Genomic DNA, 12,770 nt, shown 5'->3' on the forward strand with positions numbered 1-12,770 from the left:
TTCTAAATTGACTCCCCCGTATTTTGAGGCAATGCCCCCTAGTTCTTGTTTCCATTGTAAGTGGAAATAACCTCGCTGCTTCTACCCTGTCTAGCCCCTTCATTATCTTATATGTCTTTATAAAATCTCCCCTCAACCTTCTAAACTCCAATGAGTACAGGCCCAGTCTACTCAATCTCTCCTCATAAGCTAACCCCCTCATCTCCGGAATCAACCTGGTGAACCTTCTCTGTACCCCCTCCAAAGCTAATATATCCTTTCTTAAATAAGGGGACCAAAATTGTACACAGTACTCTAGATGCGGCTTCACTAGTACCCTGTACAGTTGCAGCATGATCTCCCTGCTTTTATACTCCATCCCTCTCGCGATAAAGGCCAACATTCCATTTGCCTTCTCGATTACCTGCTGCACCTGCAAACTGAGTTTTTGTGATTCATGCACAAGGACCCCCAGGTCCCTCTGCACAGTAGCATGTTGTAATTTTTCACCGTTTAAATAATAGTCCATTTTACTATTATTCCTTCCAAAGTGGATAACCTCACACTTACCAATGTTATACTCCATCTGCCAGATCCTTGCCCACTCACTTAGCCTATCCAAATCTCTCTGCAGACTCTCTGTGTCCTCCACACAATTTGCTTTCCCACTCATCTTTGTGTCATCCGCAAACTTTGTTACCCTACACTCGGTCCCCTCCTCCAGATCGTCTATGTATATGGTAAATAGTTGAGGCCCCAGCACCGATCCCTGCGGCACGCCACTAGTCACTGATTGCCAACCGGAAAAGCACCCATTTATTCCGACTCTCTGCTTTCTGTTAGATAGCCAATCAACAGATTACAGAACTGAGTTCATCAACTTCAGCCCTATTGGAGACTCTGTAGAAATGCCTCTCCAGCTTTACGCTCCATACCAAAAACTGTCTGCACAAAATAGAGATAGTATTAACTCAATTGGGAAAAGAACCAAAGTGGAAATAAGCAGATTTTTTTTTTACATAGAGAGCGGCTAGAACAAAGAACAAAGAAAAGTACAGCACAGGAACAGGCCCTTCGGCCCTCCAAACCTGTGCCTATCATGATGCTTGAACTAAACTTAAAAAAAAAACCTTCAGTCCTTACTCAGACCATATCCCTCTATTCTCTCCCTATTCATGTACCCATCCAGATGCCTCTTAAATGTTGCTGATGTGCCTGATTCCACCACTTCCTCTGGCACCACTCTCTGTGAGAAAAACTCCCCCGGTACGTGTTGTGATTTTTCAAAGTCCTGCCTGAAAAGGTGATGGAAGCAGATTAAAGAGCAACTGTCAAACTGGAACCGATACTTGAGAAATTTTTTTGCAAGGCTAGGGGGAAGGAACACGATGGTGGGCCCAACTGATCAGCTCTTTAACAGAGCCGGTACAGTAGCGATGGGCTGAATGGCCTTGTTTGCACTGTTTCAATCTGAAGATTCGAACGGTGCCTCAACGTACGATGAAAGTATTTGGCTTTGTTTGGGTTATTAGTGTAAAAGGCACCGATGAGGATCAGTGGGCGATGATCGAGCTAAAGTATGCTGTCAGATAAAGATCAGTGAATTAAGTAAGCTGCTCCTATCCCTGTGGAATTCAGAGTGCAGCCTGCAGGAACTGATGGTCACAGGGGCCATATTCCAAACATGGTTGAAGTATTTGAATGTTTCTGGCTTTGTATCGAGTTGCCGGTATTTCAGAGAGAGATCAGGAAAGCCCAGACTCACTGCGGGCGCTGGAGGCTCTGCTTCAGGCTCTGGGCTCAATCCTTCCTCCTCAACAACCTCCCGGGATGGAGTTCTGTCCGAGTTGTTCCTTAACATTAAAAAAAAGTAACAACATAAAAGAACAAATGTGGCAGCTGTTCCTACAAATTCCAAACAACAAAGTAATTCTTTTTTGTAATAACCAGCCTCCTTTGGGGTGGCACAGTGGTTAGCACTGCTGCTTCACAGCGCCAGGGACCCGGGTTCGATTCCCGGCTTGGGTCACTGTCTGTATGGAGTTTGTACGTTCTCCCTGGGTTTCCTCCGGGTGCTCCGGTTTCCTCCCACAGCCTGAAAGACGTGCTGGTTAGGTGCATTGACCCAGACAGGCACTGGAATGTGGCGACGAGGGGAATTTCACAGTAACTTCATTGCAGTGTTAATGTAAGTCTTACTCGTGACTAATAAATAAACTTTAACTTATATTTGTTAGGCCCCAATCCAATCACTACAGTGTCTGACCGTGACACCCTTGTCTCTGATTCAATTCCTACTCCAGAGACTTGATGACCCAATTCAGGCTGACGCACATAATGCAGCACTGAAGGAGCACTGCATTGTCAAAGGGTCAGTGCTGAGGGAGTGCTGCACTGTCAGAGGGTCAGTACTGAAGGAGCACTGCATTGTCAAAGGGTCAGTGCTGAGGGAGTGCTGCACTGTCAGAGGGTCAGTACTGAGGGAGTGCTGCATTGTCAAAGGGTCAGTGCTGAGGGAGTGCTGCACTGTCAGAGGATCAGTGCTGAGGGAGTGTCGCACTGTCAAAGGGTCAGTACTGAGTGAGCGCTGCACTGTCAGAGGATCAGTGCTGAGGGAGTGCTGCACTGTCAGAGGGTCAGTACTGAGGGAGTGCTGCATTGTCAAAGGGTCAGTGCTGAGGGAGTGCTGCACTGTCAGAGGGTCAGTACTGAGGGAGTGCTGCACTGTAAGAGGATCAGTGCTGAGGGAGTGCTGCACTGTCAGAGGATCAGTACTGAGGGAGTGCTGCACTGTAAGAGGATCAGTGCTGAGGGAGTGCTGCACTGTCAGAGGGTCAGTACTGAGGGAGTGCTGCACTGTAAGAGGATCAGTGCTGAGGGAGTGCTGCACTGTCAGAGGGTCAGTACTGAGGGAGTGCTGCATTGTCAAAGGGTCAGTGCTGAAGGAGGGCTGCACTGTCAGAGGATCAGTGCTGAGGGAGTGTCGCACTGTCAGAGGATCAGTGCTGAGGGAGTGCTGCACTGTCAAAGGGTCAGTACTGAGGGAGCGCTGCACTGTCAGAGGGTCAGTACTGAGTGAGCGCTGCACTGTCAGAGGACCAGTAGTGAGGGAGTGCTGCACTGTCAGAGGGTCAGTACTGAGGGAGTGCTGCACTGTCAGAAGGTCAGTGTTGGGGGAGTGCTGCACTGTCAGAGGGTCAGTACTGAGGGAGTGCTGCACTGTCAGAAGGTCAGTGTTGGGGGAGTGCTGTACTGGCAGAGGGTCAGTACTGAGGGAGTGCTGCACTGTCAGAGGGGCAGTACTGAGGGAGCGCTGCACTGTCAGAGGGTCAGTACTGAGGGAGTGCTGCACTGTCAGAGGGTCAGTACTGAGGGAGTGCTGCACTGTCAGAGGGTCATTACTGAGGGAGGGCTGCACTGTCAGAGGGTCACTACTGAGGGAGGGCTGCACTGTCAGAGGGTCAGTACTGAGGGAGGGCTGCACTGTCAGAGGGTCACTACTGAGGGAGGGCTGCACTGTCAGAGGGTCAGTACTGAGGGAGGGCTGCACTGTCAGAGGGTCAGTACTGAGGGAGGGCTGCACTGTCAGAGGGTCACTACTGAGGGAGGGCTGCACTGTCAGAGGGTCAGTACTGAGGGAGGGCTGCACTGTCAGAGGGTCAGTACTGAGGGAGGGCTGCACTGTCAGAGGATCAGTACTGGGGAAGTGCTGCACTGTCAGAGGATCAGTACTGGGGAAGTGCTGCACTGTCAGAGGATCAGTACTGAGGGAGTGCTGCACTGTCAGAGGATCAGTACTGAGGGAGTGCTGCACTGTCAGAGGGTCAGTAGTGAGGGAGCACTGCACTGTCAGAGGATCAGTACTGAGGGAGCGCTGCACTGTCAGAGGATCAGTACTGAGGGAGTGCTGCACTGTCAGAGGATCAGTACTGAGGGAGTGCTGCACTGTCAGAGGGTCAGTAGTGAGGGGGTGCTGCACTGTCAGAGGGTCAGTAGTGAGGGGGTGCTGCACTGTCAGAGGGTCAGTAGTGAGGGAGTGCTGCACTGTCAGAGGGTCAGTAGTGAGGAGGTGCTGCACTGTCAGAGGGTCAGTAGTGAGGGGGTGCCGCACTGTCAGAGGGTCAGTACTGAGGGAGTGCTGCACTGTCAGAGGATCAGTAGTGAGGGGGTGCCGCACTGTCAGAGGGTCAGTACTGAGGGAGTGCCGCACTGTCAGAGGATCAGTACTGAGGGAGCGCTGCACTGTCAGAGGATCAGTACTGAGGGAGTGCTGCACTGTCAGAGGATCAGTACTGAGGGAGCGCTGCACTGTCAGAGGATCAGTACTGAGGGAGTGCTGCACTGTCAGAGGGTCAGTAGTGAGGGGGTGCTGCACTGTCAGAGGGTCAGTAGTGAGGGGGTGCTGCACTGTCAGAGGGTCAGTAGTGAGGGAGTGCTGCACTGTCAGAGGGTCAGTAGTGAGGGGGTGCTGCACTGTCAGAGGGTCAGTAGTGAGGGGGTGCCGCACTGTCAGAGGGTCAGTACTGAGGGAGTGCTGCACTGTCAGAGGATCAGTAGTGAGGGGGTGCCGCACTGTCAGAGGGTCAGTACTGAGGGAGTGCCGCACTGTCAGAGGATCAGTACTGAGGGAGCGCTGCACTGTCAGAGGATCAGTACTGAGGGAGCGCTGCACTGTCAGAGGATCAGTAGTGAGGGGGTGCTGCACTGTCAGAGGGTCAGTGCTGAGGGAGCGCTGCACTGTCAGAGGATCAGTAGTGAGGGGGTGCTGCACTGTCAGAGGGTCAGTACTGAGGGAGCGCTGCACTGTCAGAGGATCAGTAGTGAGGGGGTGCTGCACTGTCAGAGGATCAGTACTGAGGGAGCGCTGCACTGTCAGAGGATCAGTAGTGAGGGGGTGCTGAACTCCAGGACGGGGTGGGAGGGCAATGCTGCGCTGTCGGAAAGGTGAGACTGCACGTGTGTGTGTGTGTGTGTGGCTGTGTGTGTGTCTGTGTGTGTGGGAGTGGGAGTGGGGGTGGGGGTGGGACGGATACAGAGGGAGTGCTGCAGTGTTCAAGGAACAGTACTGAATTAATTAACTGCTTCAATAGTGCATGATAATGGAAGCTTTAGTGATGCCACAGTATTCTGACCGCAGTGTCATTCATTGTCTGTCATTGTTTATTCTGATCCAAATAAACCGCAATGAAGATGTAATTTTAGTCTCACCTGGTTGTATTCTCTGTGTCTCTCTCTGCAGTTAAAAGCTCCTTTGATGGTAAAAAGTTCTCTCCTTCCAATTGAGTTTGGCCCAGTGATATTGGTCTTAAAGGCTTTAACCTTCCAAGTGGTTGACTGTTCCAGGAATGTTCTAGATTCAGGGCATCTATGTGACATTAAACGTAACAGAAATTAATCCTGTGCTCTGACTGAGAGGTATCTCTACTGGTGTCTTGAGATAACAACTGGAACGTGGCTTCTGGATCTAATTAACTTCCTAAGGTCACCTTTGACTCCCTTTGTTCTCTCATTATTGATATCTGCAGGATTACAGGATTAAACCACAGGATTAATAAGGTTGAGCACGGACATTCAGCTGCAGCGCCCTCACTCCCTCTCGCCTCTGAATCAGGAGGTTGTGGGTTCAAGCCCCGATTCAGAAACAGGGGTTTGAATGTTATGCGGAGGCGGTGGCCCTGCAGAAACGTTGGGGGCCACTGCAGCCATAAGCGCATCAGGACATCCTGCGGTTATGAAAGGGGCATTAGAAACACAAGTCTTTACCGAGGAGAGATGTATGCAGCCCCCAGTTGCCATGGTCTGTGTATAGTCCAGTGTGAATACCGAGGGACTGTTGACGCAGTTGGACAAGGATCTCCTGAGATAAAGGCCACACATCTGTTTCCTGTTTCTGTATTGTAAGAAGAGAATTGATTGTAATTTTGATATAAAAATAAAGTTAATTCTTTTTTTCCCAACAGACTAACTGAGAACAAAGTGGGCGCTCTTAGGGAAACGCTGTGCTGGAAAATCGGCGTGACTGCGTGTACTACTTTTCACTTGCTGAGGGCTTTATTTTATGTACAGAACTCCTCACACTCTTACATTAGAAAGCGCCACTCCTAAAGTACTGAACACAAGACACTTTGGAATTGCGACATGTGTACCCAGGGTGCAGTTGATTCACTTTCTACCTTCTTGATAGTCACATTATCCAATAATGGAGTTACTGACCAATCACAGAGATCCATCACTGCTACAACAGGCCCAGGCATGAGGTGAGGAAACCTCCCAGTGTGGGGGACTTTGGGAACCAGAGGCACAAAGTCATTTTGTTCCTCCTCAGCCACACGACACACTCCCACACGTCACATCTCAAATTCCTGATGCATTTAAGAAATCTCTCTAATTTGCTTTGGAATTAATCAACAATCTCTGCTTCTACCGCCTTCCTCGGGATCTGTTCTTTAAATTGGCCACTCAGTCACTGAAATATTACTTCCATTAGATTAGTATCGAATTTACCCTCCTTCAAACACAGGCCTTGTCCTCTGATTTGAGATCCTGAAAGAAAAACTGTCCCAAGATACTCACTGGTAGTGAGTGAAGCAATATTGTTTTTTTTTTTATTCATTCATGGGGCATGGGCGTTGCTGGCTGAGCCAGCATCTATTGCCCATCCCTCGTTGCCTGAGGGCAGTTAAGAGTCACCATATTGCTCTGGCTCTGGAGTCACATGTAGGCCAGACCAGGTAAGGATGGCAGATTTCCTTCCCTAAAGGGCACTAGTGAACCAGATGTTTTTTTCAGACAATTGACAATGGTTTCATGGTCATCAGTAGATTCTTAATTCCAAATATTTTTTATTGAATTCAAATTCCACCATCTGCCATGGCGGGATTTGAACCTGGGTCCCCAGAACATGAGCTGGGTTTCTGGGTTAATAGTCTAGCGATAACACCATTAGGCCATCACCTCCCCCGGGTGGTATTAAAAGGTCTATATTGAGCCAAAATAGTTAGGTAATTCTGACACTTCACAAACCATGCTGTAACTGGACTTGCAATAATACTGTGTGCACGGAAGTCACCATAGTGTAAAAAGGATTGCAAATATAAGAGAGTAACCAGAACAGAGGGATTGGATTATGAGGAGCGGCACGGTGGCACAGTGGTTAGCACTGCTGCCTCACAGCACCAGGGAACCAGGTTCAATTCCAGCGTCGGGTCACTGTCTGTGAGGAGTTTGCACATTCTCCCCGTGTCTGCGTGGGTTTCCTCCGGGTGCTCTGATTTCCTCCCACAGTCCAAAGATGTGCGGGTTAGGTGGATTGGCCATGCTAAATTTCCCCTTAGTGTCAGGGGGATTAACAGGGTAAAATATGTGGGGTTACGAGAATAGGGCCTGGGTGGGATTGTTGTCGATGCAGACTCGATGGGCCGAATAGCCTCCTTCTGCACTGTTGGGATTCTATGGTTGGGTAATTTGGGCATGGTCTCATTCTAAAAGAGAAGGTTGAGAGATGATAGAATTCCTGTTTTTAGGATTTGATGCGCGTTATCACACACGAGGCTTGAGATGCTCAAGGAAATAAAGGCTTTTATTTATTGTTACAACGAAGCTACCATGTATGGTACACGATCCCAGACTGAGGGGTCCCAGACAGAGCAGTGACCTTTATACCTCTCCCAGGAGGCGGAGCCCGACTGGGATGTACCATAATAACTATAATACAGGTGTAACAGCCCAACCCTAACCCCAACAGCAACAAGTAGAACAACCCAACCCTAACCCCAACAGCAACATATATACAGACTCATAGTACTGGCCAGACCCTGGCTCAGCACTATCTAGTGGGAACCAACGATGGTTCACCACAGGATTTTAACAGGACTCAAAGATAATGCAGAGCCTGACTAGCTGAAGTAGAGTAAAATCTTTCATAAATAAAAAGAGAATGCTGGATAAACTCTGCAGGTCTCGCAGCATCTGTGAAGAGAAAAAGAGTTAATGTTTCAGATCCAAATTATCCTCCCACGGGGCTACAAAACCTTTCATTTTCCGTACACATTATTTTCTTTCCATTTGTTGCTTATTTTGTAGTACAAGGGACTGGCATAGAAAGGGGAAACATGGTATCGGGTGCAGTACCACCCACAATGTGATGTAAAGGAACACATGACCCAAGTCTCGAGGGCAGTACTAGGCAGAGACATGTGTAGATGCAAACATGGAGGCAGCTCCTAGTCTAGATCTTTCCTGTATATACGTAGTTAATAAACACTTACTGTTAAACTAAACAAGACTCGCAACCTCTTCACGAATCTTACCAAACTACACACAACATCTTACAGCATGGTGGAAGCGATCAGAACAACGCAGAACCGCACAGAAGCTGGAGAATAAATTGCAAACCTGGAAGATTGAAAAGGGCAGTATTCTGACCTGACGCAAAGCACCAGAAGTGAAGGTTCATAGAAACCCTACAGTGCAGAAGGCAGCCATTTGGACCATCGAGTCTGCACCGACCACAATCCCACCCAGGCCCTATCCCTGTAACCCTACGTATTTACCCTCGCTAGTCCCTCTGACACTAAGAGGCAATTTAGCATGGCCAATCAACCTAACCTGCACATCTTTGGAGTGTGAGAGGAAACCCACGCAGACACGGGGGGAATGTGTAAACACCACACAGACGGTGACCCAAGGCTGGAATCGAACCTGGGTTCCCTGGTGCTGTGAGGCAGCAGTGCTAACCACCGTGCCACCGTGCCGCCCTTCAGAAGGAGATCGCCAGCGATAGGCTTAAAGCAGGACTGGACGCAGAAGGCAGAAATAAAACTCCAGCCTACAGCAGAAGACTCCATTAAATCCCATGGAGGTCTAGCTTTAAATATTCAGAGAGTCAGAAGACCGAGCAGGGCTGACCTAAAGAGCTTAAGTTCTTGGCTAGAATGAGTTTTAAAATAGCTTTTAAGTCAGCAGCTGTCAGAATTGGCATTTTCCAGAACATCACAAACAGCCAGAGTATTGAGTCAGCGCCCTGAGTGTATAACGGCCAAGCTCGCTCCAAAACTGTGTGCAGTTCAGGAGCCCTTTATGTGAGGAAGGATGTCCTTGCTATAGAGTGAGTACAGCGAAGGTTTACCAGGCTGATTCCAAGGATGGCAGGTCTGCCATTAGAGGAGAAACTAAGTCGGTTAGGATTATATTCACTGGAGTTTAGAAGAGTGAGAGGGGATCTCATAGAAACTTATAAAATTCTAACAGGATTAGACAGGGTAGGTTCAGAGAGAATGTTCCTGATGGTGGGGGAGTCCAGAACTAGAGTCATAGTTTGAGGATAAGAGGTAAACCTTTTAGAACTGAGATGAGGAGAAATTTCTTCATCCAGAAGGTGGTGAATGTGTGGAATTCACTACCACAGAAAGTAGTTGAGGCCAAAAGGTTGTTTGATTTCAAGAAGGAATTAGATATCGCTCTTGGGGCTAAAGGGATCAAGGGATATGGGTGGAAGGCGGAATCAGGATATTGAATTCGATGATCAGCCACGATCAAAATGAATGGCTGAGCAGGTTCGTAGGACCAAATGGCCTCCTCCTGCTTCTAGTTTCTATGTTTCTACCTGAAAAAAAAATTAAATAACAAAGATAAAGGGCAGAATTTTCCAGCCGCGCTCACCCCAAAACCGGAAAATCTCCGCCCTAGGTCAACGGACCTTTGTAAGTTCCGCCTCTCGCCCGCTACGATTCCCGTGGTGGGCAGGATGGAAAAACTCCCCCTCATGAGTCAGTTCAAGCCCAAGATCAGATGTTTTCTTGAGATCTTGGATCTTGTTTGTCTCTCTTGTGAGGATCATGAATTGGTGGGGGGGGGGGTGTGGGGGTGGGGAGGGGGTGGGGGTGGCGGGGGTGGTGGTGGTGGCTGCCATCTGCTTTTCCTGCTGGAGACAATGCTTTGAAAAAAAATCAAAAAACTCTGCTCAAGATCAGAAAGAATTATAAAGCCCCCCCCCCCCCCCCCGCCACCCCCCGCCAATCCCCCAACCACCTGAATCTGTAAATAGAGACTTTGTGGGGGAGAGGTGAATGGGGGAAAAGGGATAGTAGAATGAATAGTATGAAGGGGAAACAGGAATACATTGTAAATACATTGGAGAAATCATAGAAATCATAGAAACCCTACAGTACAGAAAGAGGCCATTCGGCCCATTGAGTCTGCACCGGCCACAATCCCACCCAGGCCCTACCCCCATATCCCTACATATTTTACCCGCTAATCCCTCTAATCTATGCATCCCAGGACTCTAAGGGGCAATTTTAGCATGGCCAATCAACCTAACCCGCACATCTTTGGACTGTGGGAGGAAACCGCAGCACCCGGAGGAAACCCACGCAGACACGAGGAGAATGTGCAAACTCCACACAGACAGTGACCCAAGCCGGGAATCGAACCAAAGAAAGACTTGGGAAAGGTGTAGCATAAATATCTGGCATTGAAATGGTTAATGTAGGACGGATAAAGTACCACCCGTAGAGTGATGTAAAGAAACACATGACCCGAGTCTAGACAGCAATCTTGTACTGGACAGAGATGTGTGTAGAGGCAAGCATGGAGATGGCTCCTAGACCCTATACAGTATATATGCACATAGTTACAAACAGTTAATAAAAACTTACCGTTAAACTGTACAAGGCTCAGAACCTCTTCATGAGACCTACCAAACTACACAACATCTTACAACATATTTCACTACTCTCTTTATCTTGATTCGTCTCTCTACTTGACTCCTTCTCTGCTTTGCCTCTCGCTGTCTGTGGTTTCAGTCACTCTTCGCGCTGTGTTCACTACTTCCTTTCATAACTGTCCTTTTCCAAATGTGGTCGCAGTCTAGTTTATGTTAAGCATGTGTTGTACCTTGGTCAGACCACACTTGGAGCACTGTGCACAGCTTTGGTTTCCATATATACCTGGGCTTGTCCAGATTTGGAGTACTGTTGTCAGTTCTCGTCTCTATACAACTTAGTTAGACCACATGAACACCAGCACAGAAAAAGACAGAAAGATTTGCATTGCTACAGCACTTTCCATGGTCTCAGAGTGGCTCATAGCCCCTTAGAAATGATGAAGTACTTTTGGAGTGTGGTCACCATTATAATGTCGGAAACACAGCATCTAAATTATGCAAAGTAGCTCCCGTATACAGCAATGTGATTGTTGCCAGATAATCTGTCCTTTAGGTGTTGCTTAAGGGATAAATATTGTCTGGATCGCTGGGGAGAATTCCCCAGCTCTTTTCAAAGTAGTGCCATGGGATCTTTTACATTCACTTTAAAGGGCAACTTGGGCTTTGGTTTAATATTTCATCAAAGAAAACAGTACCTCCAATAGTGCAGAGCTCCCTCAGTGCTGCACTGGGACTGTCGGTTTAAGTCCCTCTGGAGTAGGACTTGAACAAAACAGAGCCAGAGCCTCCCGACATACACCCGCTGAAATCCCTGCGTTTCTGCATCTTGTTCTCTTGCGTATCCCTGAATTTTGTTGTTTTGGCATCGGCACCCTTGCTTTCAGCATGTCAACACCACCAACTTCAAGTTCCCCGCCAAGCCATGTCCCATCCTGACTCAGAACTGTACAGTCAGCCCTTCGCTGTCAAAATCCTGGAGCTCCCTCTCAAAAGAGCACTGTGAGCATCCCTCCCCTACATGGATACAGCTCACCACCACCTTCGCAAGGACATTCAAGGATGGATAATAAATGCTGGCCTTGCCATTGACACGCACAGTGCATAAATAATTAGAAAAGAAAATCATTCACTCCAATGCACATCAAAGACCATCCATTTGTTCCAGTCAAGATCAAAGCTCATCTTTTAATCTAAAGCAGAGCTCATTCAAGATTCAAATTTATATCCATGGGATGTGAGTCAAGAACCTAGTGTCCTGTTAATTTGAACTTATATTTTAAGTTGTGCAATAACCGCCTATTTCGATCTACACCAGAGTTATGCATCTTTGATCTACAGCTTTATTGGGCATCAACTATTGGCTCAGTGGGTAGCACTCTTGCCTCTAAGTCATGGGCCCAAGCCTCACGACAAAGACTTCAGCCCATAATCTATGGCAACGCTCCTAATGCAGTACTGAGAGAGGCTGAGAGGTTAAATAGGTGTCCTATCTTTCCTACCCCCATATTCCTACATATTTACCCACTAATCCCTCTAACCTATGCATCTCAGGACATTAAGGGCAATTTTTAGCATGGCCAATCAACCTAACCCGCACATCTTTGGACTGTGGGAGGAAACCGGAGCACCCGGAAGAAACCCACGCAGACACGAGGAGAATGTGCAAAGTCCACACAGACAGTGACCCATGCCGGGAATCGAACCCAGGTCCCTGGAGCTGTGAAGCAGCAGTGCTAACCACTGTGCTACCGTGCCGCCATAGAAGATAAGAGTGAGAGGAGGCCATTTGGCCCTTCAAGCCTGCTCCGCCATTCATCACAATCACCGCTGATCATCTAACTCAGTAGCCTAACACTGCTTTCTCCCCATAACCTTTGATTCCATTCGCCCCAAGTGCGATATCCAGCCGCCTCTTGAATACATTTAATGTTTTGGCATCAACTACTTCCTGTGGTAATGAATTCCACAGCCTCACCACTCTTTGGGTGAAGAAATGTCTCCTCACCTCCATCCTAAATGGTCTACCCCGAATCCAAGGCATCATTTCGAGAAAGAGAAGGGAGGTGCTCCCCAATGCCTTGTGCCAATATTTATACCTCGATCAATGTCACGAATACCTGGTTAC

General features: G+C 48.2%; 1 protein-coding gene across 2 annotated transcripts in view; it reads right to left on the reverse strand.

Annotated features, from left to right (window-relative positions):
• The window catches only part of mrvi1 (murine retrovirus integration site 1 homolog), a 129,312-nt gene that overhangs the window by 90,453 nt on the left and 26,089 nt on the right, over positions 1 to 12,770 (reverse strand). Inside the window, exons 2-4 of one of the 2 annotated variants that reach the window (XM_078220848.1) lie at positions 5,743 to 5,869; positions 5,188 to 5,344; positions 1,745 to 1,832 (exon numbers count right to left, since the gene is read on the reverse strand). The gene's annotated coding sequence lies outside the window, so the exon portion shown is untranslated. The remainder of the gene's footprint in view (positions 1 to 1,744; positions 1,833 to 5,187; positions 5,345 to 5,742; positions 5,870 to 12,770) is intronic. The other variant, XM_078220849.1, reaches the window with a different exon arrangement.

The sequence above is a fragment of the Mustelus asterias genome, chromosome 9, assembly GCF_964213995.1.
Source record: "Mustelus asterias chromosome 9, sMusAst1.hap1.1, whole genome shotgun sequence".
Classification (NCBI taxonomy): domain Eukaryota; kingdom Metazoa; phylum Chordata; class Chondrichthyes; order Carcharhiniformes; family Triakidae; genus Mustelus; species Mustelus asterias.